At 45.3% G+C, this 27,553-nt stretch overlaps 1 protein-coding gene across 1 annotated transcript in view; it reads right to left on the bottom strand.

The window, feature by feature from the left end:
- The window catches only part of tat (tyrosine aminotransferase), a 162,332-nt gene that overhangs the window by 15,237 nt on the left and 119,542 nt on the right, over positions 1–27,553 (bottom strand). The window lies entirely within an intron of this gene.

Here is a 27,553-nt window from a genome sequence, read left to right as displayed (position 1 = left end):
GGACTGGCCCACTCACAGAATCAAACTATTGTTACAGTGCAGAAGGAGGCCATTCGGCCCACCGTGTCCGCACTGGCTCTCTGAAAGAGCAATTACCTCAGTTCCATTCCCCTACCTTCTCCCTGTAACCCTGCACATTCTTCCTTTTCAGATAACTGTCTAATTCCCTTTTGAATGCTTCAATTGAACCTGCCTCCACCACACTCTCAGGCAGCACATTCCAGACCTTAACCACTCGCAGTGCGAAAAGGTTTTTCCTCATGTTACTTTTGCTTCTCTTACCAAATACTTTAAATCTGTACCCTCTCGTTCTCGATCCTTTCATGAGTTTAAGAAGGGTAGCAAGGATAATCCAGGAAATTATAGGCCGGTGAGCCTTACGTCAGTGGTAGGGAAATTATTAGAGAGGATTCTTCGGGACAGGATTTACTCCCATTTGGAAACAAATGAACTTATTAGCGAGAAGCAGCATGGTTTTGTCAAGGGGAGGTCGTGTCTCACTAATTTGATTGAGTTTTTTGAGGAAGTGACAAAGACGATTGATGAAGGAAGGTCAGTGGATGTTGTCTATATGGACTTCAGTAAAGCCTTTGATAAGGTCCCTCATGGCAGACTGGTACAAAAGGTGAAGTCACACGGGATCAGAGGTGAGCTGACAAGATGGATACAGAACTGGCTCGGTCATAGAAGACAGAGGGTAACAGTGGATGGGTGTTTTTCTGAATGGAGGGCTGTGACGAGTAGTGTTCCGCAGGGATCAGTGCTGGGACCTTTGATCTTTGTAGTATATATAAATGATTTGGAGGAAAATGTAGCTGGTGGTCTGATTAGTAAGTTTGCAGACGACACAAAGGTTGGTGGAGTTGCGGATAATGATGAGGATTGTCAGAGGATACAGCAGGATGTAGATCGGTTGGAGACTTGGGCGGAGAAATGGCAGATGGAGTTTAATCCGGACAAATGTGAGGTAATGCATTTTGGAAGGTCTAATGCAGGTGGGAAGTATACAGTAAATGGCAGAACCCTTAGGAGTATTGACAGGCAGAGAGATTTGGGCGTACAGGTCCACAGGTCACTGAAAGTGGCAACGCAGGTGGATAAGGTAGTCAAGAAGGCATACGGCATGCTTGCCTTCATCGGTCGGGGCATAGAGTATAAAAATTGGCAAGTCATGCTGCAGCTGTACAGAACTTTAGTTAGGCCACACTTGGAATATTGCGTGCAATTCTGGTTGCCACACTACCAAAAGGACGTGGAGGCTTTGGAGAGGGTACAGAAGAGGCTTACCAGGATGTTACCTGGTCTGGAGGGCATTAGCTATGAGGAGAGGTTGGATAAACTCAGATTGTTTCCACTGGAACGACGTAGGTGAAGGGGCGACATGATAGAGGTTTACAAAGTTATGAGTGGCATGGACAGAGTGGATAGTCAGAAGCTTTTTCCCAGGGTGGAAGAGTCAGTTACTAGGGGACATAGGTTTAAGGTGAGAGGGGCAAACTTGAGAGGAGATGTGCGAGGCAAGTTCTTTACACAGAGGGTGGTGAGTGCCTGGAACTTGCTGCCGGGGGAGGTGGTGGAAGCAGATACAATAGCGATGTTTAAGAGGCATCTTGACAAATATATGAATAGGATGGGAATAGAGGGATACGGTCCCCGGAAGTGCAGAAGGTTTTAGTTTTGACAGTCATCAAGATCGGCGCAGGCTTGGAGGGCCGAATGGCCTGTTCCTGTGCTGTACTGTTCTTTGAGTGGCAACAGTTTCTCTCTATCTACTCTGTCCAGACTCCTCATGATTTTGAATACCTCTATCAAATCACCTCTCAGCCTTCTCTTCTCCAAGGAAAACAGTCCTAACTTCTCCAATCTATCTTCATAACTGGAATTCCTCATCCCTGGAACCATTCTCGTGAATCTTTTCTGTACCTCTCTCCAATGTCCTCACGTCTTTCCTAAAGTGCGGGGCCCAGAACTGGACGCAATACTCCAGCTGAGGCCGAACTAGTGTCTTCAACAAGTTCAACATAACTTCCTTGCTCTTGGACTCGATGCCCCTATTAATAAAGCCCAGGATACTGTATGCTTTATTAAACACGCTCTCAACCTGTCCTGCCACCTTCAACGACTTATGCACATATACACCCAGGTCCCTCCGCTCCTGCACCCACTTCAGAATTGTATCCTTTATTGTCTCTCCATGTTCTTCCTACCAAAATAAATCACTTCACATTTCTCTGCATTGAACTTCATCTGCCACCTGTCTGCCCATTCCACCAACTTGTCTATGTCCTTTTGACACTATTCTCCTCACAGTTCACAATGCTTCCAAGTTTCATATCATCTGCAAACTTTGAAATTGTGCCCCGTACATGAAGATTAGATTAGATTAGATTAGAGATACAGCACTGAAACAGGCCCTTCGGCCCACCGAGTCTGTGCCGAACATCAACCACCCATTTATACTAATCCTACACTAATTCCATATTCCCAACAAACATCCCCACCTGTCCCTATATTTCCCTACCACCTACCTATACTGGTGACAATTTATAATGGCCAATTTACCTATCAACCTGCAAGTCTTTTGGCTTGTGGGAGGAAACCGGAGCACCCGGAGAAAACCCACGCAGACACAGGGAGAACTTGCAAACTCCACACAGGCAGCACCCAGAAGCGAACCCGGGTCCCTGGAGCTGTGAGGCTGCGGTGCTAACCACTGCGCCACTGTGCCGCCCCCTGCGCCACTGTGCCGCCCCCTGCGCCACTGTGCCGGTCTAGGTCATTAATATTTATCAGGAAAAGCAGGGGTCCCAACACTGATCGCTGGGGAACTCCACTATTAACCTTCCTCCAGCTGAAAAACATCCATTAACCACTAGTTTCTGTTTCCTGTCACTCAGCCAATTTTGTATCCATGTTGCTACCGTCCCTTTTATTCCGTGAGCTACAAGTTTGCTCACAAGTCTGTTGTGTGACACTGTATCAAACGCCTTTTGAAAGTCCATGTACACCACATCAACAGCATTGTCCTCATCAACCCTCTGTGTTACCTCCACAAAAAACTCCAGTAAGTGAGTTGAACATGATTTTCCCTGAAGAAATCCATGCTGGCTTTCCTTAATTAACTCGCATTTGTCCATGTGACTATTGAATTTGTCACGAATTATTATTTCTAAAGTTTTCCCACCACTGAAGTTAAACTTACTGGCCTATAGTTGCTGGGCTTATCTCTGTACCCTTTTTTGAACATGGGTGTAACGTTTGCAATTCTCTAGTTCTCTGGCACCATCACCGAGTCAAAGGAAGACTGAAAAATTATGGCCCATGCCTCTGTAATTTCCACCCTCACTTCATTCAGTATCCTTGGATGCATCTCATCTGGCCCTGGTGTTTTATCCACTTTAAATTCAGAGAGCCTATCTAATACTTCCTCTTTATCAATTTTAAACCACTCTAGTGGTTTTCACCCCATCAGCTTCCATATCCAAAGGATCATCCTCTGCCATTTCCGCCACCTCCAGCGTGATACCACTACCAGTCGCATCTTCCCCTCCCTTCCCCTGTCAGCATTCCGAAGGGATCGTTCCCTCCGCGACACCCTGGTCCACTCCTCCATTACCCCCACCACCTCGTCCCCGTCCCATGGCACCTTCCCCTGCAATCGCAGGAGGTGTAATACCTGCCCATTTACCTCCTCTCTCCTCACTATCCCAGGCCCCAAACACTCCTTTTAGGTGAAGCAGCGATTTACTTGTACTTCTTTCAATGTAGTATACTGTATTCGCTGCTCACAGTGTGGTCTCCTCTACATTGGGGAGACCAAGCGCAGACTGGGTGACTGCTTTGCGGAACATCTCCGCTCAGTCCGCAAGCAGGACCCTGAGCTTCCGGTTGCTTGACATTTCAACACTCCCCCCTGCTCTCATGCTCACATCTCTGTCCTGGGATTGCTGCAGTGTTCCAGTGAACATCAACGCAAGCTCGAGGAACAGCATCTCATCTACCGATTAGGCACACTACAGCCTGCCGGACTGAACATTGAGTTCAATAATTTCAGAGCATGACAGCCCCCCATTTTACTTTCATTTTTAGTCATTTTTTCTTCCTTTTTTTTTTACATTCTTTTTTACATTTTTTACAATTTTTTTTTTTGCATTTATTTCATTTCATCTTAGTCTGTTCAGTTTGCTTACCCACTGTTTTTTTCAGGTTTGCACTTGCTGCTGTTCAATATTCAGTGTATTAACACCTAATCTGTACTAATGCTTTGTCTTTCAACACACCATTAACATATTGTTTGCCTTTGCTCCGTGACCTTTTGGTCAGCTATGTGGCCTGGTCCAATCTAGACCTCGTTTGTTATCTCTTGCCCCACCCCCACCTCACTTGCTTATAACCTGTGACTTTTCGTTTTGGTGACTGCAGCTTTGACAGTAGCGAAGGTGCGAGAGCGAGCTTACAGCTGGGAAGTCATTTTCAGTGGAAGTTTAAAAGTTAATTCCCTTTTGTTTTCGGAGGACCAGGGGACTGCTGGGTAAGTAAAAACTATATATTTGGGTGGTGGCTGTTTTTGGGATCCTTAAGGGGGAGGGGGAGCAGCCCCAAGTCGTGGTCCACATAGGCACCAACGACATAGGTAGGAAGAGAGATGGGGATTTAAGACAGAAATTCAGGGAGCTAGGGTGGAAGCTTAGAGCGAGAACAAACAGAGTTGTTATCTCTGAGTTGTTGCCCGTGCCACGTGATAGCGAAGCGAGGAATAGGGAGAGAGAGGAGTTGAACACGTGGCTGCAGGGATGGTGCAGGAGGGAGGGTTTTGGTTTCCTGGATAATTGGGGCTCTTTCTGCGGTAGGTGGGACCTCTACAAACAGGATGGTCTTCACCTGAACCAGAGGGGTACCAATATCCTGGGGGGGGGGGAGATTTGCTAGTGCTCTTCGGGGGGGTTTAAACTAATTCAGCAGGGGAATGGGAACCTAAAATGTAGTGCCAGTGTACAGGATGTTGAGAGTAGTGAGGTCAGGGATAAGGTTACAAGGACGCAAGAGGGCACTGGCAAGCAAGAACCTGGTTTAAAGTGTGTCTACTTCAACGCCAGGAGCATCCGGAATAAGGTGGGTGAGCTTGCAGCATGGGTTGGTACCTGGGATCCTGATGTTGTGGCCATTTCGGAGACATGGGTAGAGCAGGGGCAGGAATGGATGTTGCAAGTTCCAGATTTAGATGTTTCAGTAAGAACAGAGAAGATGGTAAAAGAGGGGGGGGGGTGTGGCATTGTTAATCAAGGAGAGTATTACAGCGACAGAAAGGACGTTTGAGGACTCGTCTACGGAGGTAGTATGGGCCGAGGTTAGAAACAGGAGAGGTGAGGTCACTCTGTTGGGAGTCTTTTATAGACCTCCAAATAGTTCCAGAGATGTAGAGGAAAGGATAGCGAAGATGATTCTCCACAGGGGCGAGAGTAACAGGGTAGTTGTTATGGGGGACTTTAACTTTCCAAATATCGACTGGAAATACTATAGTTCGAGTACTTTAGATGGGTCAGTTTTTGTCCAGTGTGTGCAGGAGGGTTTTCTGACACAGTATGTAGACAGGCCAACCAGGGGCGATGCCACATTGGATTTGGTACTGGGTAATGAACCCGGCCAGGTGTTAGATTTAGATGTAGGTGAGCACTTTGGTGATAGTGATCACAATTCGGTTAGGTTTACCTTAACGATGGGCAGGGACAGGTATATACCGCAGGGCAAAAATTATAGCTGGGGGAAAGGAAATTATGATGCGATTAGGCAAGATTTAGGATGCGTAGGATGGGGAAGGAAACTGCAGGGGATGGGAACAATCGAAATGTGGAGCTTATTCAAGGAGCAGCTACTGCGTGTCTACCTGTGAGGCAGGGAGGAAGTTGTCGAGCGAGGGAGCCGTGGTTTACTAAAGAAGTTGAAGCCCTGTTCAAGAGGAAGAAGAAGGCTTATGTTAGGATGAGACGTGAAGGCTCCGTTAGGGCGCTTGAGAGTTACAAGCTAGCCAGGAAGGATCTAAAGGGAGAGCTAAGAAGAGCAAGGAGAGGACACGAGAAGTCATTGGCGGATAGGATCAGGGAAAACCCTAAGGCTTTCTATAGGTATATCAGGAATAAAAGAATGACTAGAGTTAGATTAGGGCCAATCAAGGATAGTAGTGGGAAGTTGTGTGTGGAATCAGAGGAGATAGGGGAAGTGTTAAATGAATATTTTGCATCAGTATTTACAGTAGAGAAAGAAAATGTTGTCGAGGAGAATACTGAGATTCAGGCTACTAGGCTAGATGGGATTGAGGTTCACAAGGAGGAGGTGTTATCAATTTTGGAAAGTGTGAAAATAGATAAGTCCCCTGGGCCAGATGGGATTTATCCTAGGATTCTCTGGGAAGCTAGGGAGGAGATTGCAGAGCCTTTGTCCTTGATCTTTATGTCGTCATTGTCAACAGGAATAGTGCCGGAAGACTGGAGGATAGCAAATGTTGTCCCCTTGTTCAAGAAGGGGAGTAGAGACAGCCCTGGTAATTATAGACCTGTGAGCCTTACTTCGGTTGTGGGTAAAATGTTGGAAAAGGTTATAAGAGACAGGATTTATAATCATCTTGAAAAGAATAAGTTCATTAGCGATAGTCAGCACGGTTTTGTGAAGGGTAGGTCGTGCCTCACAAACCTTATTGAGTTTTTCGAGAAGGTGACCAAACAGGTGGATGAGGGTAAAGCAGTGGATGTGGTGTATATGGATTTCAGTAAGGCGTTTGATAAGGTTCCCCACCGTAGGCTATTGCAGAAAATACGGAAGTATGAGGTTGAAGGTGATTTAGAGCTTTGGATCAGAAATTGGCAAGCTGAAAGAAGACAGAGGGTGGTGGTTGATGGCAAATGTTCATCCTGGAGTTTAGTTACTAGTGGTGTACCGCAAGGATCTGTTTTGGGGCCACTGCTGTTTGTCATTTTTATAAATGACCTGGATGAGGGTGTAGAAGGGTGGGTTAGTAAATTTGCAGATGACACTAAGGTCGGTGGAGTTGTGGATAGTGCCGAAGGATGTTGTAGGGTACAGAGGGACATAGATAGGCTGCAGAGCTGGGCTGAGAGATGGCAAATGGAGTTTAAAGTGCGAGGTGATTCACTTTGGAAGGAGTAACAGGAATGCAGAATACTGGGCTAATGGGAAGATTCTTGGTAGTGTTGATGAACAGAGAGATCTTGGTGTCCAGGTGCATAAATCCCTGAAGGTTGCTACCCAGGTTAATCGGGCTATTAAGAAGGCATATGGTGTGTTACCTTTTATTAGTAGGGGGATCGAGTTTCGGAGCCACGAAGTCATGCTGCAGCTGTACAAAACTCTGGTGAGACCGCACCTGGAGTATTGCGTGCAGTTCTGGTCACCGCATTATAGGAAGGATGTGGAAGCTTTGGAAAGGGTGCAGAGGAGATTTACTAGGATGTTGCCTGGTATGGAGGGAAGGTCTTACGAGGAAAGGTTGAGGGACTTGAGGTTGTTTTCGTTGGAGAGAAGGAGGAGGAGAGGTGACTTAATAGAGACATATAAGATAATCAGAGGGTTAGATAGGGTGGATAGTGAGAGTCTTTTTCCTCGGATGGTGATGGCAAACACGAGGGGACATAGCTTTAAGTTGAGGGGTGATAGATATAGGACAGATGTCAGAGGTAGTTTCTTTACTCAGAGAGTAGTAGGGGCGTGGAACGCCCTGCCTGCAACAGTAGTAGACTCGCCAACTTTAAGGGCATTTAAGTGGTCATTGGATAGACATATGGATGAAAATGGAATAGTGTAGGTCAGATGGTTTCACAGGTCGGAGCAACATCGAGGGCCGAAGGGCCTGTACTGCGCTGTAATGTTCTAATTCTAATTCTAATTCTAATTTTTCTAATATTTGTCAGTTCCGAAGAAGGGTCACTGACCTGAAACATTAACTCTGCTTCTCTTTTCACAGATGCTGCCAGACCTGCTGAGTGATTCCAGCATTTCTTGTTTTTATTTCAGATTTCCAGCATCCGCAGTATTTTGCTTTTATTAAAGCACTCTAGTGTCTGACTTACCTCCTCTTTCAACATTGCCTGGGTTGCATCTTCTTCCTTGGTAAAGACAGATGCAAAGTATTCATTTAATACCTCAGCTATGCCCTCTGCCCCCATGTGTAAATCCCCTCACCCTCTCATTCCTGGACTAGCCCACTTTGGCCCTCCCACTCCCACTCTCACTCTCTCTCTCTCTGGTCTGGCCTACTTTGGCCATCCCACTCCCACTCTCGCCCTCTTCTTCTGGACTGGCCCACCCTGGCCCCCTCTCCTCTTGCCCCAGAGAGTGGAGTGACAAAGAGGATCCTGGCTATCAGGATTATAAGGTGTGGGGTAAGTTTAAAAAGCTGTTTGAAATATGGAGGTTTTCAAGATTTATAGCACAGACTCGATGGGCCTGCCCTCGTTTTATAGTCACTGTTCAATATGATTATGAAGAGAATTAAGAAAAATGACTGAAAGGAGGCATATTCACCCTGAGGTGAATATTTCAAATCCCTGAGGCAAAATTAAAATGAAGGGAATGAATTCTCTCAGTCTTCCTGAGACCTGTAACACCCCTGTTCCCAGGTTCTGCAGCTGATGCACCGAAGCTGTGGCTCAAAACCAGGAGAATGCTGGGGAAATTCACCTTCGGGTCAATTGGGAATAAGAAGGGAATTCGGAGGAATTTTTTAAGCCTCAGGTTAACAAACAGAGTGTGGAATAAGTTGCCAGAGAAGAATACTGAAGTGCAAAATGTAAATGGGCTCAAAGCAATTGGATGTGTTCCTGGAAAGAGATGCACCTCCCAGCATGACGCCAGAACAGGAATGGGATGAGGCCATTCAGCCCCTTGGAGGCTGTTACACAGGAACAGAATGAGGCCATTCAGCCCCTTGGAGGCTGTTACACAGGAACAGAATGAGGCCATTCAGCCCCTTGGAGGCTGTTACACAGGAACAGAATGAGGCCATTCAGCCCCTTGGAGGCTGTTACACAGGAACAAGGTGAGGCCATTCAGCCCCTCGAGCTTGTTACACAGGAATGGGATGAGGACATTCAGTCCCTCGAGCCTGTTACACAGGAACAGAATGAGGCCATTCAGCCCCTTGGAGGCTGTTACACAGGAACAGGAGAAGGCCATTCAGCCCCTTGGAGGCTGTTACACAGGAACAGGAGGAGGCCGTTCAGCCCCTCGAGCCTGTTACACAGGAACAGAATGAGGCCATTCGGCCCCTTGGAGGCTGTTACACAGGAACAGAATGAGGCCATTTAACCCCTTGAGCCTGTTACACAGGAGCGGGATGAGGCCATTCAGCCCCTTGGAGGCTGTTACACAAGAACCACAAGTGCTTAATTAAAAAGGTTAAAGATAATATCAAACTTAAAGAAACGGCATGTAATTGTGCCAAGATGGGTGGCAGGCCAGAAGATTGGACAAAATATAAAAAACAGCAAAGAATGACTAAAAGATTGATAAGGAGAGAGGAATTAGAGTACTAGAGAAAGCTAGCTAGAAATATAAAAACAGATAGTAAGAGTGTCTATACATATTTAAAAAAGAAAACAGCTAACAAAGTGAGCATTGATCCTACAGAAAGTGAGTCTGGGGAATTAATAAGGGAAAATACAGAGATAGCAGATGAATTGACCAGGTATTTTGCATCAGTCTTCACCATAGAGGATACAAGTAACATCCCAGAAATAGCAGTAAATCAGGAAATGGAAGGAAGGGAGGAACTCAAGAAAATTACAATCACCAGGCAAGTGGTACTGAGCAAATTGTTGTATCTGACAAATCCCCGGGTCCTGACGGACTTCATCCTAGGGTCTTAAAAAAAGATAGTTGCTGCGTTGGTTCTAATTTTCCAAAATTATCTAGATTCGGGGAAGGTTTCATTAGATTGGAAAATGGCAAATATAACTCCTTTTTTCAAAAAGGGAGGGAGATAGAAAGCAGGAAACTACAGGCCAGTTAGCTTAACATTTGTCTTAGGGAAAATGTTAGAAGCTATTATTAAATATGTTATAGCAGGGCATTTAGAAAAATTCAAAGTAATCAGGAAGTGACAGCACAGTTTTGTGAAAGGGAAATCAAGTTTAACCAATTTATTGTAATTATTTGAAGAAGTAACATGTGCTGTGGATAAAGGGGAACCGGTGGATGTATTGTACTTAGATTTCCAGAAGGCATTTGATAAGATGCGACATCAAAGGTTATTGCAGAAAATAAAAGCTCATGGTGTAGGAGGTAAAATTTTGGCATGGATAGAAGATTGGCTAGTTAACAGGAAACAGAGAGTAGGCATAAATCAGTCATTTTCTGGTTGGCAAGATGTAACGAGTGGTGTGTCACAGGGATCTGTGCTGGGGCCTCAACATTTTACAATTTATATAAATGACTTGGATGAAGGGACTGATGGTATGGTTGCTAAATTCGCTGATGACACACAGATAGGTAGGAAAGTAAGTTGTAAAGAGGACATAAGGAGGCTACAAGGGGATATAGATAGGTTAAGTGAGTGGGCAAAGATCTGGCAAATGGAATATAATGTGGGAAAATGTCCATTTTGGCAGGAAGAATAAAAAAGAAGCATATTATCTAAATGGAGAGAGATTACAGAACTTTGAGATGCAGAGGGATCTGGGTGTCCTACTGCATGAATAGCAAAAGGTTAGTATGCAGGTACAGCACATAATTAGGAAAGCTAATAGAATGTTGAATACAAAAGTAGGGAGGTTATGCTTCAGTTATACAGGGCATTGGTGAGACCACATCTGGAGTATTGTGTACCATATTGTCTCATAATTTACAGAAGGATGTAAATGCATTGGAGGCAGTTCAGAGAAGATTTACTAGACTAATACCTGGAATGGGCAGGTTGCCTTACGAGGAAAGGTTTGACAGGCTAGGCTTGTATTCACTGGAATTTAGAAGAGTAAGAGGCAACTTGATTGAAACATATAAGATCCTGAGGGGTCTTGACAGGGTGGATGTGGAAAGGATGTTTCTCCTTGTGGGAGAATGTAGAACTAGGGGTCATTGTTTAAAAATAAGGGGTTGTCCATTTAAGACAGAGATGAGGAGAAATCTTTTCTCTCAGAGGGTTGTGAGTCTTTGGAACTCTCTTCCTCTGAAGGCGGTGAAAGCAGAGACTTTGAATATTTTTAAGGCAGAGATAGATAGATTCTTGATAAGCAAGGAGGTGAAAGGTTATTGGGGGTAGGTGGGAATGTGGAGTTGAGGTTACAATCAGATCAGCCATGATCTTATTGAATGGCGGAGTGGCTCGAGGGGCCGAGTGGCCTACTCCTGCTCCTAGTTTGCATGCAACAGGAGGAGGCCATTCAGCCCCTCGAGGCTGTTATACAGGAACAGGAGGAGGCCATTAAACCCCTTGAGCCTTAATCTTTTAATCACAAGAAGGAACATAGGTGGGAGATCTGTGAAATGGAAATTGGCCTGTGGAATAATATTCCTCCACTGTGTTCACAAGATCACAAATTATTTTCCAAATTTACCTTTTGCATTAACTTTCTGGTAACTTTCTGAGTCAGGTCCCTCCCATTTTAATTGCTCCACCATTGGTGGCTGTGCCTTCAGCTGTCTAGGCCCTAAGCTCTGGAATTCCCTCTCTAAACCTCTCCGCCTGTCTACCTCCTCTAAGTCACTTTGCAAAAGTGTAGGGGTGAAATTAAAAAGCAAATTCGGAAAGCAAAGAGAGCACATGAAAAAATATTGACAAGTAAAATCAAGGAAAACATTAAGTTTTTTTATAAATACATAAAGAGCAAGAGGGTAACAAAAGAGTAGGGCTGATTAGGGTAACCGTTATGTGGAGGAAGAGGACATTGGCATGGTTCTTAATGAATAGTTTCCATCTGTTTTCACAAAAGAAAGAGATGATACAAACATACAAACATACGAATTAGGAGCAGGAGTAGGCCACTCGGCCCTTCAAGCCTGCTCCGCCATTCAACAAGATCATGGTTGATCTGATTGTAACCTCAACTCTACATTCCCGCCTACCCCCAATAACCTTTCACCCCCTTGCTTATGAAGAATCTATCTACGTCTGCCTTAAAAATATTCAAAGACTCTGCTTTCTCCATCTTTTGAGGAAGGGAGTTTCAAAGACTCATGACCCTCTGAGGGGAAAAAAATTCTCATCACCTCTATCTTTAATGTTATACCTAAACAGTGACCCCTAGTTCGAGATTCTCCCACAAGGGGAAACATCCTTTCCACATGCACCCTGTCTAGACACCTCAGCATCTTATATGTTTTGATCAAGTCGCTTATTACTCTCCGAAACTCCAGCGGATACAAGCCTAGCCTGTCCATCCATTCCTCGTAGGACAGCCCGCCCATTTGTTTTGAATATTCATTCATGGGATGTAGGCATCGTTGGCCAGGCCAGCATTTATTTCCCATCCCTAATTGCCCTTGAGAAGGTGGTGGTGAGCTGCCTTCTTGAACCGCTGCAGTCCATGTGGGGTAGGTACACCCACAGTGCTGCTGGGAAGGGAGTTCCAGGATTTTGACCCAGCAACAGTGAAGGAACGGTGATATAGTTCCAAGTCAGGATGGTGTGTGACTTGGAGGGGAACTTGCAGGTGGTGATGTTCCCATGCAAATGCTGCCCTTGTCCTTCTAGTTGGTAGAGGTTGCGGGTTTCGAAGGTGCTGTCTAAGGAGCCTTGGTGCGTTGCTGCAGTGTATCTTGTAGATGGTACACACTGCTGCCACTGTGCATCGGTGATGGAGGGAGTGAATGTTTGTGGAGGGGGTGCCGATCAAGCGGACTACTTTGTCCTGGATCGTGTCGAGCTTCTTGAGTGTTGCCGGAGCTGCACCCATCCAGGCAAGTGGAGAGTATTCCATCACACTCATGACTTGTGCCTTGTAGATGGTGGACAGGCTTTGGGGAGTCACGAGGTGAGTTACTCGCTGCAAAATCCCTGGACTCTGACCTGCTCTTGTAGCTACGGTATTTATATGGCTACTCCAGTTCAGTTTCTGTTCAATGGTAGCCCCTAGGATGTTGATAGTGGGGGATTCAGCAATGGTAATGCCATTGAATGTCAAGGGGAGATGGTTAGATTCTCTCTTGTTGTAGATGGTCATTGCCTGGCACTTGTGTGGCGTGAATGTTACATTCCACTTATCAGCCCAAGCCTGGATATTGTCCAGGTCTTGCTGCATTTCTACACGGACTGCTTCAGTATTTGAGGAGTTGCGAATGGTGCTGAACATTGTGCAACCATCAGCGAACATCCCCACTTCTGACGTTACGATTGAAGAAAGGTCATTGATGAAGCAGCTGAAGATGGTTGGGCCTAGGACACTACCCTGAGGAACTCCTGCAGTGATGTCCTGGAGCTCAGATGATTGACCTCCAACAACCACAACCATCTTCCTTTGCGTTAGGTATGACTCCAACCAGTGGAGAGTTTTCTCCCTGATTCCCATTGACTCCAGTTTTGCGAGGGCTCCTTGATGCCATACTCGGTCAAATGCTGCCTTGATGTCAAGGGCAGTCACTCTCACCTCACATCTTGAGTTCAGCTCTTTTGTCCATGTTTGAACCAAGGCTATTTTGAGGTCAGGTGCTGAGTGGCCCTGGTGGAACCCAAACTGAGCGTCACTTAACAGGTTACTGCTAAGCAAGTGCCACTTGACAGTACTGTTGACGACACCTTCCATCACTTTACTGACGAAATCTATCCTATTGATCACGGTGGTAGAGCTACACAACACGATGGAGGTACCACTGTGCTAAATGGTATAGATTTCGAACAGTTCTCGCAATGCAAAACCAAACATTTATGAGGCACTGTGGGCCATCAGCAGCAGCAGAATTGTACTCAACCACAATCTGTAACCTCATGACTGGCATATCACCCACTCTACCATTACCATCAAGCAATGGTTCAATGAAGAGTGCAGGAGAGCATGCCAGGAGCAGCACCAGGCCTACCTCAAAATGAGGTGCCAACCTGGTGAAGCTACAACCCAGGAGTACTTGCATGCCAAACTGCATAAGCAGCATGCGATAGAGCTAAGCGATCCCACAACCAATGGATCAGATCTAAGCTCTGCAGTCCTGCCACATCCAACCGTGAATGGTGGTGGACAATTAAACAACTAACTGGAGGAGATGGCTCCATAAATATCCCCATCCTTAATCATGGGGGAGCCCAGCACATCAGTGCAAAAAATAAGGCTGAAGCATTTACAACAATCTTGGCCTCCTCTTGAAGTCCCCAACATCACAGATGCCAGTCTTCAGCCAAGTCGATTCACTCCATGTGATATCAAGAAATGACTAAAGGCACTGGATATTGCAAAGGCTATGGGCCCTGACAATATTCCGGCAATAGTACTGAAGACCTATGCTCCAGAACTTGCCGCCCCTAGCCAAGCTGCAACTCTGGCATCTACCCCGCAATGTGGCAAATTGCCCAGGTATATCGTGTACACAAAAAGCAGGACAAGTCCAACCCCGCCAATTACCGCACCATCAATCTACTCTCAATCATCAGTAAAATGGTGAAAGGTGTCATAGACAGTGCTATCAAACGGCACTTGCTTAGCAATAACCAGCTCAGCCAGTGACCTTATCCAATAGGTACGAGGTTCTTGCTCCCAGTGTGGACGGGGGCACAGACTGCAGGGAGGATGAGTGAACTAACCACAGCACTGTGGTTCAGAGCGCCATTCAAATGGGGGGAGAAAAGAGAAATGTAGTTGTAGTAGGGGATAGCATAGTTCGGGGAATAGATACTGTTCTCTGCAGCAAAGATAGGGAGTCCTGAAGGCTGTGTTGCCTACCTGGTGCCAAGGTTAAGGACATCTCTTCTGGGCTGCAGGGGAACTTGGAGTGGGAGGGGAAGGATCCAGTTGTCGTGGTCCACGTAGGTACCAACGACATAGGTGGGACTATGGAAGAAGTTCTGCTGAGGGACTATGAGCAGCTCGGGGCTAAATTAAAAAGCAGAACCAAAAAGGTAAAAAGGTAATAATCTCCGGATTACTACCTGAGCCACGTGCAAATTGGTGTAGGGTAAATAAGATTAGAGAGGAAAATGTGTGGCTCATAGATTGGTGTGGGAGAAATGGATTCCCATTCATGGGACACTGGCACCAGTACTGGGTAAAGAGAGAACTGTTCCGTTGGGATGGGCTTCACTTGAACCATGCTGGGATCAGTGTCCTGGCGAATCGTATAACTAGGGTTGCAGATAAGGCTTTAAACTAAATACTGGGGGCGGAGGGTTCAATTGAAGGGAAGTTTAAAAAGTCGAAAAGTAACGAGAGAGCAGAGCTACAGGATAGTGAAGGGGTATACATTAATCAGAATGTGACAGGTAGGGACAGAGAATACAAGCATAAGAGTACAGCAGAAATTTGAACCAGAGTACAAGAACAAAGAACAAAGAACAGTACAGCACAGGAACAGGCCATTCAGCCCTCCAAGCCTGCGCTGATCTTGATGCCTGCCGAAACCAACACCTTCTGCACTTCCGGGGACGGTATCCCTCTATTCCCATCCTATTCATGTATTTGTCAAGATGCCTCTTAAACGTCGCTATCGTACCTGCTTCCACCACCTCCCCCAGCAGCAAGTTCCAGGCACTCACCACCCTCTGTGTAAAGAACTTGCCTCGCACATCCCCTCTAAACGTTGCCCCTCGCACCTTAAACCTATGTCCCCTAGTAACTGACTCTTCCACCCTGGGAAAAAGTTTCTGACTATCCACTCTGTCCATGCCGCTCATAACTTTGTAAACTTCTATCACGTCACCCCTCCACCTCCGTCTTTCCAGTGAAAACAATCCGAGTTTTTCCAACCTCTCCTCCTAGCTAATGCCCTCCAGACCAGGCAACATCCTGGTAAACCTCCTCTGTACCGTCTCCAAAGCCTCCATGTCCTTCTGGTAGTGTGGCGACCAGAATTGCAAGCAATATTCTAAGTGTGGCCTAACTAAGATTCTGTACAGCTGCAACATGACTTGCCAATTTTTATACTCTGTGCCCCGACCGATGAAGGCAAGCATGCCGTATGCCTTCTTGACTACCTTATCCACCTGCATTGCCACTTCCAGTGACCTGTGGACCTGTACGGCCAGATCTCTCTGCCTGTCAATACTTCTAAGGGTTCTGCCATTTACTGTATACCTCCCACCTGCATTAGACCTTCCAAAATGCATTACCTCACATTTGTCCGGATTAAACTCCATCTGCCATTTCTCCGCCCAAGTCTCCAACCGATCTATATCCTGCTGTATCCTCTGACAATCCTCATCACTATCCGCAACTCCACCAACCTTTGTGTCATCTGCAAACTTACTAATCAGACCAGCTACATTTTCCTCCAAATCATTTATATATACTACAAACAGCAAAGGTCCCAGCACTGATCCCTGCGGAACACCACTAGTCACATCCCTCCATTCAGAAAAACACCCATTCACTGATACCCTCTGTCTTCTATGACCGAGCCTGTTCTGTATCCATCTTGCCAGCTCACCTCTGATCCCGTGTGACTTCACCTTTTGTACCAGTCTGCCATGTGGGACCTTGTCAAAGGCTTTACTGAAGTCCATATAGATAACATCCACTACCCTTCCTTAATCAATCATCTTTGTCACTTCCTCAAAAAACCCAATCAAATTAGTAAGACACGACCTCCCCTTCACAAAACCATGCTGCCTCTCGCTAATAAGTTCGTTTATTTCCAAATGGGAGTAAATCCTGTCCCGAATAATCCTCTCTAATAGTTTCCCTACCACTGACGTAAGGCTCACCGGCCTATAATATCCTGGATTATCCTTGCCACCCTTCTAAAACAAAGGAACAACATTGGCTATTCTCCAGTACTCTGGGACCTCACCTGTAGCCAATGAGGATGCAAAGATTTCTGTCAAAGCCCCAGCAATTTCTTCCCTTGCCTCCCTCAGTATTCTAGGGTAGATCCCATCAGGCCCTGGGGACTTGTCTACCTGAATGCTTTGCAAGACACCCAACATCTCCTCCTTTTTGATAATGAGATGACTGAGACTATCTGCACTCCCTTCCCTCGGCTCATCATCCACCAAATCCTTCTCTTTGGTGAATACTGATGCAAAGTACTCATTTAGCACCTTGCCCATTTCCTCTGGCTCCACACATAGATTCCCATCTCTGTCCTTGAGTGGGCCGACCCTTTCCTTGGTTACCCTCTTGCTCTTTATATACGTTTAAAAAGCCTTGGGATTTTCCTGTTTGCCAATGACTTTTCATGACCTCTTTTAGCCCTCCTAACTCCTTGCTTAAGTTCCTTCCTACTGTCTTTATATTCCTCAAGTGCTTCGTCTGTTCCTAGCCTTCCAGCCCTTACAAATGCTTCCTTTTTCTTTTTGACGAGGCTCACAATATCCCGTGTTATCCAAGCTTCCCGAAACTTGCCAAACTTGTCTTTCTTCCTCACAGGAACATGCTGGTCCTGGATTCTAATCAGCTGACGTTTGAAAGACTCCCACATGTCAGATATTGATTTACCCTCAAACAGCCGCCCCCAATCTAAATTCTTCAGTTCCTGCCTAATATTGTTATAATTAGCCTTCCCCCAATTTAGCACCTTCACCCGAGGACTACTCTTATCCTTATCCACAAGTACCTTAAAACGTATGGAATTATGGTCACTGCTCCCGAAATGCTCCCCCACTGAAACTTCGACCACCTGGCCGGGCTCATTCCCCAATACCAGGTCCAGAATGGCCCCATCCCTAGTTGGACTATCTACATACTGTTTCAAGAAGCCCTCCTGGATGCTCCTCACAAATTCTGCCCCATCCAAGCCCCTAGCACTAAGTGAGTCCCAGTCAATATTGGGGAAGTTAAAATCACCCACCACCACAACCCTGTTACCTTTACATCTTTCCAAAATCTGTCTACGTAACTGCTCCTCTACCTCCCGCTGGCTGTTGGGAGGCCTGTAGTAAACCCCCAACATCGTGACTGCACCCTTCCTATTCCTGAGCTCCACCCATATTGCCTCGCTGCATGACCCCTCTGAGGTGTCCTCCCGCAGTACAGCTGTGATATTCTCCTTAACCAGTAATGCAACTCCCCCACCCCTTTTACACCCCCCTCTATCCCGCCTGAAGCTTCTAAAGCCTGGAACATTTAGCTGCCAATCCTGCCCTTCCCTCAACCAAGTCTCTGTAATAGGTAAAAATGGTAACAAGTCAAAGCTTAAGGCTCTTTATCTGAATGCACATAGCATTTGTAACAAGATAGATGAGCTGACGGCACAAATAGAAATAAATGAATATGATTTGATAGCCATCACAAAGACGTGGTTGCAGGATGACCAGGACTGGAAACTTAATGTTCAAGGATATTCTATGTTCCGGAAGAATAGGCAGAAAGGAAAAGGAGGTGGGGTAGCCTTGTTATTAAAGGAAGGGATCAGTGCAGTTGTGAGTAATGATATAGGTGTAATAGATCGTGATGTAGAATCAGTTTGGGTGCAAATAAGGAATAGCAAGGGAAAGAAATCACGGGTGGAAGTGATCGAAAGGCCCCCGAGGAGTTGTCTCTCTGTAGGTCAAAGTATTAATCAGGAAATAATGGAGGCGTGTAAGAAGGGCATTACAATTATCATGGGTGATTTTAATCTGCATACAGACTGGACAAATCAAATTGTCAAGGGTAACATGGAAGACGAATTTGTAGAGTACATCAGGGATTGTTTCTTCGAACAATACGTTGCAGAACCTACCCAGGAACAGGCTATTTTAGATTTGGTAATGTGTAATGAGGTAGGATTAATAAGAGATCTCGTAGTTAAGGATCTTCTAGGGGAAAGCGATCATAACATGGTAGAATCTCAAATTCAGTTTAAGGGTGAGCAACTCGGGTCTCAAACCAGTGTCTTCAACTAAACAAGGACAATTACAGAGGTATGAAGAAAGTTGTCTAAAGCGGGCTGGGAAAATAGACTACAGGGGAAAGTCAGTAGATGAGCAGTGGCAAACTTTTAAGCAGATATTTCGTAACACTCAACAAACATTTATTCCAGTCAGAAGGAAAGACTCGAAGAAAAGATGAACCACCTGTGGATAACAAAGGAAGTTAAGGAGAATATCAAATCAAAAACAAAGGTGTACAATGCAGCAAAAACCAGTGGTAGGCCAGAGGATTGGGAATTCTTTAGAAACCAGCAGCGGATGACTGAAAAACTAATAAAGAGGGAGAAAATTGATAATGAGAGTAAATTGGCAAGAAATATAAAAACAAACAGTAAGAGCTTCTGTGTGTATATTAAAATGAAGAGAGTAGCTAAAGTAAGTGTGGGACTCTTAGAGGATGAGAATGAGAAATTAATAACAGGGAACAGGGTCATGGCAGATAATTTAAACCAATATTTTGCATCGGTCTTCATGGTGGAGGACACTATAAACATCCCAACAATAGATGAGCAAGGTGTAAATGGGAGGGAGGAACTTATAAAAATCTCTATCACGAGGGAAAAGGTGCTGGACAAATTGATGGGACTAAAGACAGACAAGTCATCAGGACCTGATGGCCTGCATCCAAGGGTTTTAAAAGAAGTGGCTGAAGAGATAGTGGAGGCATTGGTCATAATATACCAAAACTCACTGGATTCCGGTAGGGGACCAGTGGATTGGAAAACCGCTAATGTGACACCCCTATTCAAGAAAGGAAGGAGACAAGAAGCAGGAAACTATAGACCAGTTAGCTTAACATCTGTCATTGGGAAAATGCTAGAGTCCATTATTAAAGAAGAAATAACAGGACATTTAGAAAAACATAATGCAATCAAACAGAGTCAACATGGTTTTATGAAAGGGAAATCATGTTTGACAAATTTGTTAGAGTTCTTTGAGGATATAACAAGCAGAGTTGATAAAGGGGAACCGGTAGATGTTGTGTATTTGGATTTTCAGAAGGTCTTTGATAAGGTGCCACATAAAAGGTTATTGCACAAAATAAGAGCTCAGGGTATTGGGGGTAATGTGTTGGCATGGATTGAGGATTGTCTAACACACAGAAGACAGAGAGTCGGGATCAATGGGTCTTTTTCAGGTTGGAAAGCTGTAACTAGTGGGATGCCACCAGGGTCGGTCCTCGGGCCTCAACTATTTACTGTCTATGTTAATGACTTGGAGGAAGGGAGAGTGTAGTGTATCCAAATTTGCTAACGATACAAAAATAGGCGGGAAAGCATGTTGTGATGAGGGCACAAAGAATCTGCAAAGGGGATATAGATAGGTTAAGTGAGTGGGCAAAAACTTGGCAGATGGAGTTTAATGTGGGAAAGTGTGAGGTCATCCACTTTGGTAGGAAGAATAAAAAGGCAGATTATTATTTCGATGGAGAAAGACTACAAAATACTGCAGTACAGAGAGATCTGGGTGTTCTTGTACAGGAAACACAAAAGGTCAGCATGCAGGTACAGCAAGTAATTAGGAAGGAAAATGGAATTTTGGCCTTTATTGCTAGGGGGTTGGAGTTTAAAAACAGGGAAGTCTTGTTACAACTGTACAGGGTGTTGGTGAGGCCACACCTGGAGTACTGCATACAGTTTTAGTCCCCCTATTTAAGGAAGGATATACATTGGAGGCAGTTCAGAAAAGGTTCACTGGGCTGATTCCTGGGATAAAGGGGTTGTCTTATCAAGAACGGCTAAACAGGTTCGGCCTTTATTCATTGGAGTTTAGAAGAATGAGAGGCGATCTTATCGAAACATATACGATTTTACGGGGGCTTGACGGGTGGATGTTGAGAAGATGTTTCCACGGGTGGGGGAATCTCAAATTAGGGGACATAATTACAGAATAAGGGGGCACACATTTAAAACTGAGATGTGCAGGAATTTCTTCTCTCAGAGGGTCGTGAATCTCTGGAATTCTCTGCCTCAGAGAGTTGTGGAGGTTAGGTCACTAAATGTACTTAAGGAGGAGGTAAATACATTTTTGAAATCTCAGGGAGTTGAGGGTTAGGCGGAGCAGGCCCGAAAGAGACGTTGAGGCCTGGGACAGATCAGCCATGATCTTATTGAATGGCGGGGCAGGTTTGAGGGGCTGAATGGCCTACTCCTGCTCCTATTTCTTATGTTCTTATGCTCAGTGACGCTCAGCTTGGGTTCTGCCAGGGCCATTCAATTCGTGACCTCATTACTGCCTTGGTTCAATCATGGACAAAAGATCTGAACTCAAGAGGTGAGGTGAGAGATACTGAATCAGTCCGTGTAGAAATGCAACAAGACTTGGGCAACATCCAGGCTTGGGCTAATAAGTGGCAAGTAACATTCGCGCCACACAAGTGCCAGGCAATGACCAACTCAAACAAGAGAGAATCTAACCATCTCCCCTTGACATTCAAAGGCATTACGATCGCTGAATCCCCCACTATCAACATCCTAGGGGTTACCATCGACCAGAAACTGAACTGGAGTAGCCATATAAATGCTGTGGCTACAAGAGCAGGTCAGAGGCTAAGAATCCTGAGGCGAGTAACTCACCTCCTGATTCCCCAAAGCCTGTCCACCATCTACAAGGCACAAGTCAGGAGTGTGATGGAATATGCTCCACTTGCCTGGATGGGTGCAGCTCCAACAACACTCAAGAAGCTCGACACTATCAAGGACAAAGCAGCCCGCTTGATTGGCACCCCTTCCACAAACATTCACTCCCTCCACCACCAATGCACAGTAGCAGCAGTGTATACCATCTACAAGATGCACTGCAGCAACACACCAAGACTCCATAGACAGAACCTTCCAAACGCGCGACCTCTACCACCTCGAAGGACAAGGGCAGCAGATGCATGGGAACACCACCACCTGCAAATTCCCCTCCAAGCCACACACCATCCTGACTTGGAATGATATCGCCGTTCCTTCACTGTCGCTGGGTCAGAATCCTGGAACTCCCTTCCTAACAGCACTGTGGGTGTACTTACCTCACATGGACTGCAGAGGCTCAAGAAGGCAGCTCACCACCACCTTCTCAAGGACAATGAAGGGATGGGGAATAAATGCTGGCATAGCCAGCATCCCACATCCCACGATAGAATAAAAAAAAAGACGGGACTTTGTCTCCACAAGGACTGAGCGGTGGTCATTCCTACCAATACTGTCATGGACAATCGCATCTGCGGCAGGCAGATTTGTGAGGAAAGGTCAAATATATTTTTCCCTCTTGTTGATTCCCTCACTGCCGCAGACAGGGTCTAGCAGCTATGTCCTTTAGGATTCAGCCAGCTCGGTCAGCAGTGGTGCTACTGAGCCACTCTTGGTGATGGACATTGAAATATCCCCCCCCCCACAGAGTACATTCTGTGCCCTTGCCACCCTCAGTGGTGTTCAACATGGTGCTAAATGGATTCATCAGCTGAGGGGGGCAGTAGGTGGTAATCAACAGACGGTTTCCCTTCCAACATTTGCCCTGATACATGGAGTTCCAACAGGTATTTGATAAAGTGCCACTTAACAGGCTTGTCGGCAAAGTTGAAGACCATGGAATAAAGGGGATGGTAGCAGCATGGATATGAATTTGGCTGAGTGACAGGAAACAGATAGTAGTAGTGAACAGTTGTTTTCTCGAACTGGACGAAGGAATAAAATGGGGTTCTCGGCGTCAGTGTTAGGACCCCTGTTTTTTCTTAAATACATTAATGACCTAGACTTGGGTGTATAGGATACAATTTCAAAATTTAGGGATGACAGTGTGAACTGTATTGTGAACTGTGAGGAAGATATTCCTATGTTCCTATAGTGATAAACTTCAAGAGGCCATAGAGAGGCTGGTTGATTGGGCGGATAAGTGGCAGATGAAATTTAATGCCAAGAAGTGTGAAGTGATTAATTTTGGTAATAAGAACGAGGACAGGCAATATAAAATAAAGGGTGCAATTCTAAAGCGGGTGAAGGAGCAGAGGAACCCAGAGTATATGTGCACCAATCATTGAAGGTGGCAGGGCAGGTTGAGAAAGTGGTTAATAAAAAAAAGGGAATCCTCAGCTTTATATATAGGGGCATGGAGTACGAAAGCAAGGAAATTATGATAAACCTGTATAAAACACTGGTTCAGCCTTAACTGGAGTATTGTGTCGAATACTGGGTACCACACCTTTGGAAAGATGTGAAGCTGATAGAGAGGGTGTAGAAAAGGTTCACGAGAATGTTTCCAGGGATGAGGAAATTAAGTTATGTGGATGGATTGGAGAAGCTGGGCCTGTTCACCTTGGAGAAGAGAAGATTAAGAGGAAATTTGATTGTGGTGTTCAAAATCATGAAGGGTCTGAACAGAGTAGATATGGAGAAACTATTCCCATTAGCGGAAGGATCAAGAACCAGATTAGAGATGATTGGCAAAAGGACTAATGGCGACATGAGGAAAATTTTTTTACCTGATGAGTGGTTAGGATCTGGAATGCACTGCCTGAGAGAGTGGTGGAGGCAGATTCAATTGCGGCTTTCAAAACAGAATTGGATAATTATCTGAAGAGAAAGTGGAAGGCGTAGAAATCAATGGCAAGAAACAAATAGGGCCATAGTACGAAATAATGCTAAGATGACTAAGAATGTTAAAAAGACAAGCCTAAAGGCATTGAGTCTCAATGCGTGGAGTATTCGCAATAAGGTAGGCTAATTAACCGTGCAAATAGATGTAAATGGATACGATATAGTTGCTATTCCGGAGACGTGGCTGCAGGGTGACCAAGGATGGGAACTGAACATCCAAGGGTATTCAATATTTAGGAAGGACAGGCAAAGAGGGAAAGGAAGTGGAGTAGCGTTGTTAGTAAAAGAGGAAATTAATACAATAGTGAGGAAGGATATTAGCTCAGAGAATCCTGATGTGGAATCTGTATGGGTGGAGCTAAGAAACACCAAGGGGCAGAAAATGTTGGTGGGGGTTGTATATAGATCCCCAAATAGCAGTGGTGATGTAGAGGATCGCATTAAACAGGAAATTAGAGACCCATGCAATAACGGTGCAACTGTAATTATGGGTGAGTTTAATATACATATAGATTGGGAAAACCAAATTAGCAATAATACTGTAGAGAGGAATTCCTGGAGTGTGTACGTGATGGTTTTTTGGACAAATACATTGAGGAACCAACTAGAGAACAGACCATCCTAGACTGGGTATTGTGTAATGAGAAAGGATTAGTTAACAACCTTGTTGTGCGGGGTCATTTGGGGAAGAGCGACCATAACATGATAGAAGGGACGCAAGAGGGCACTGGCAAGCAAGAACTTGGTTTAAAGTGTGTCTACTTCAACGCCAGGAGCATCCGGAATAAGGTGGGTGAGCTTGCAGCATGGGTTGGTACCTGGGATCCTGATGTTGTGGCCATTTCAGAGACATGGGTAGAGCAGGGGCAGGAATGGATGTTGCAGGTTCCGGGATTTAGATGTTTCAGTAAGAACAGAGAAGAGGGTAAAAGAGGGGGGGGTGTGGCATTGTTAATCAAGGAAAGTATTACAGTGGCAGAAAGGACGTTTGAGGACTCGTCTACTGAGGTAGTATGGGCCGAGGTTAGAAACAGGATGGGAGAGGTCACCCTGTTGGGAGTTTTCTATAGACCTCCGAATAGTTCCAGAGATGTAGAGGAAAGGATAGCGAAGATGATTCTCGACAGGAGCGAGAGTAACAGGGTAGTGGTTATGGGGGACTTTAACTTTCCAAATATTGACTGGAAATACTATAGTTCGAGTACTTTAGATGGGTCTGTTTTTGTCCAGTGTGTGCAGGAGGGTTTTCTGACACAGTATGTGGACAGGCCAACCAGGGGCGATGCCACATTGGATTTGGTACTGGGTAATGAACCCGGCCAGGTGTTCGATTTAGATGTAGGTGAGCACTTTGGTGATAGTGATCACAATTCGGTTAGGTTTACCTTAGCGATGGGCAGGGACAGGTATATACCGCAGGGCAAGAATTATAGCTGGGGGAAAGGAAATTATGACGCGATTAGGCAAGATTTAGGATGTGTAGGATGGGGAAGGAAACTGCAGGGGATGGGCACAATCGAAATGTGGAGCTTATTCAAGGAGCAGCTAATGCGTGTCCTTGATAAGTATGTACCTGTCAGGCAGGGAGGAAGTTGTCGAGCGAGGGAGCCGTGGTTTACTAAAGAAGTTGAAGCGCTTGTCAAGAGGAAGAGGGCGGCTTATGTTAGGATGAGACGTGAAGGCTCAGTTAGGGCGCTTGAGAGTTACAAGCTAGCCAGGAAGGATCTAAAGGGAGGGCTAAGAAGAGCAAGGAGAGGACACGAGAAGTCATTGGCGGATAGGATCAAAGAAAACCCTAAGGCTTTCTATAGGTATATCAGGAATAAAAGAATGATAAGAGTTAGAACAGGGCCAATCAAGGATAGTAGTGGGAAGTTGTGTGCGGAATCAGAGGAGATAGGGGAAGCGTTAAATGAATATTTTTCGTCAGTATTTACAGTAGAAAAAGAAAATGTTGCCGAGGAGATTACTGAGATACAGCCTACTAGGCTAGATGGGATTGAGATTCACAAGGAGGAGGTGTTAGCAATTTTGGAAAGAGTGAAAATAGATAAGTCCCCTGGGCCAGATGGGATTTATCCTAGGATTCTCTGGGAAGCCAGGGAGGAGATTGCAGAGCCGTTGTTGTTGATCTTTATGTCGTCATTGTCGACAGGAGTAGTGCCGGAGGACTGGAGGATAGCAAATGTTGTCCCCTTGTTCAAGAAGGGGAGTAGAGACAGCCCTGGTAATTATAGACCTGTGAGCCTTACTTCGGTTGTGGGTAAAATGTTGGAAAAGGTTATAAGAGACAGGATTTATAATCATCTTGAAAAGAATAAGTTCATTTGCGATAGTCAGCACGGTTTTGTGAAAGGTAGGTCGTGCCTCACAAACCTTATTGAGTTTTTCGAGAAGGTGACCAAACAGGTGGATGAGGGTAAAGCCGTGGATGTGGTGTATATGGATTTCAGTAAGGCGTTTGATAAGGTTCCCCACGGTAGGCTATTGCAGAAAATACGGAAGTATGGGGTTGAAGGTGATTTAGAGCTTTGGATCAGAAATTGGCTAGCTGAAAGAAGACAGAGGGTGGTGGTTGATGGCAAATGTTCATCCTGGAGTTTAGTTACTAGTGGTGTACCGCAAGGTTCTGTTTTGGGGCCACTGCTGTTTGTCATTTTTATAAACGACCTGGATGAGGGTGTAGAAGGGTGGGTTAGTAAATTTGCGGATGACACGAAGGTCGGTGGAGTTGTGGATAGTGTCGAAGGGTGTTGTAGGGTACAGAGGGACATAGATAGGCTGCAGAGCTGGGCTGAGAGATGGCAAATGGAGTTTAATGCGGAGAAGTGTGAGGTGATTCACTTTGGAAGGAGTAACAGCAATGCAGAGTACTGGGCTAATGGGAAGATTCTTGGTAGTGTAGATGAGCAGAGAGATCTTGGTATCCAGGTACATAAATCCCTGAAAGTTGCTACCCAGGTTAATAGGGCTGTTAAGAAGGCATATGGTGTGTTAGCCTTTATTAGTAGGGGGATCGAGTTTCGGAGCCACGAGGTCATGATGCAGCTGTACAAAACTCTGGTGAGGCCGCACCTTGAGTATTGCGTGCAGTTCTGGTCACCGCATTATAGGAAGGATGTGGAAGCTTTGGAAAGGGTGCAGAGGAGATTTACTAGGATGTTGCCTGGTATGGAAGGAAGGTCTTACGAGGAAAGGTTGAGGGACTTGGGGTTGTTTTCGTTGGAGAGAAGGAGGAGGAGAGGTGACTTCATAGAGACATATAAGATAATCAGAGGGTTAGATAGGGTGGATAGTGAGAGTCTTTTTCCTCGGATGAGGATGGCAAACACGAGGGGACATAGCTTTAAGTTGAGGGGTGAAAGATATAGGACAGATGTTAGAGGTAGTTTCTTTACACAGAGAGTAGTAGGGGCGTGGAACGCCCTGCCTGCAACAGTAGTAGACTCGCCAACTTTAAGGGCATTTAAGTGGTCATTGGATAGACATATGGATGTAAATGGAATAGTGTAGGTCAGATGATCGGCGCAACATCGAGGGCCGAAGGGCCTGTACTGCGCTGTAATATTCTAATTCTAATTCTAATTCTTCATTAAGAAGGAGAGTGAGAGAGTTGATTCTGAGACTAGGGTCCTGAATCTAAATAAATGAAACTATGAAGGTATGAGGCACGTGTTGGCTATGATAGATTGGGGAAAATTACTGAAAGGGTTGACTGTGGATAGGCAATGACTAGCATTTAAAGAGCGCATGGATGAATTACAGCAATTGTTCATTCCTGTCTGGCGCAAAAATAGAACAGGAAGGGTGGCTCAACCGTGGCTTATAAAAGAAATTAGGCATAGTGTTAGATCCAAGGAGGAGAAATATAAAATGGCCAGAACAAGCAGCAAACCTGAGGATTGGGAGCAGTTTAGAATTCAGCAAAGGAGGACAAAGGGATTGATTAAGAAGGGGAAAATAGAGTATGAGA

The sequence above is a fragment of the Heterodontus francisci genome, chromosome 17 (genome assembly GCF_036365525.1).
Source record: "Heterodontus francisci isolate sHetFra1 chromosome 17, sHetFra1.hap1, whole genome shotgun sequence".
Classification (NCBI taxonomy): Eukaryota; Metazoa; Chordata; class Chondrichthyes; order Heterodontiformes; family Heterodontidae; genus Heterodontus; species Heterodontus francisci.
This window is presented reverse-complemented; position numbering and strand designations above follow the sequence as displayed.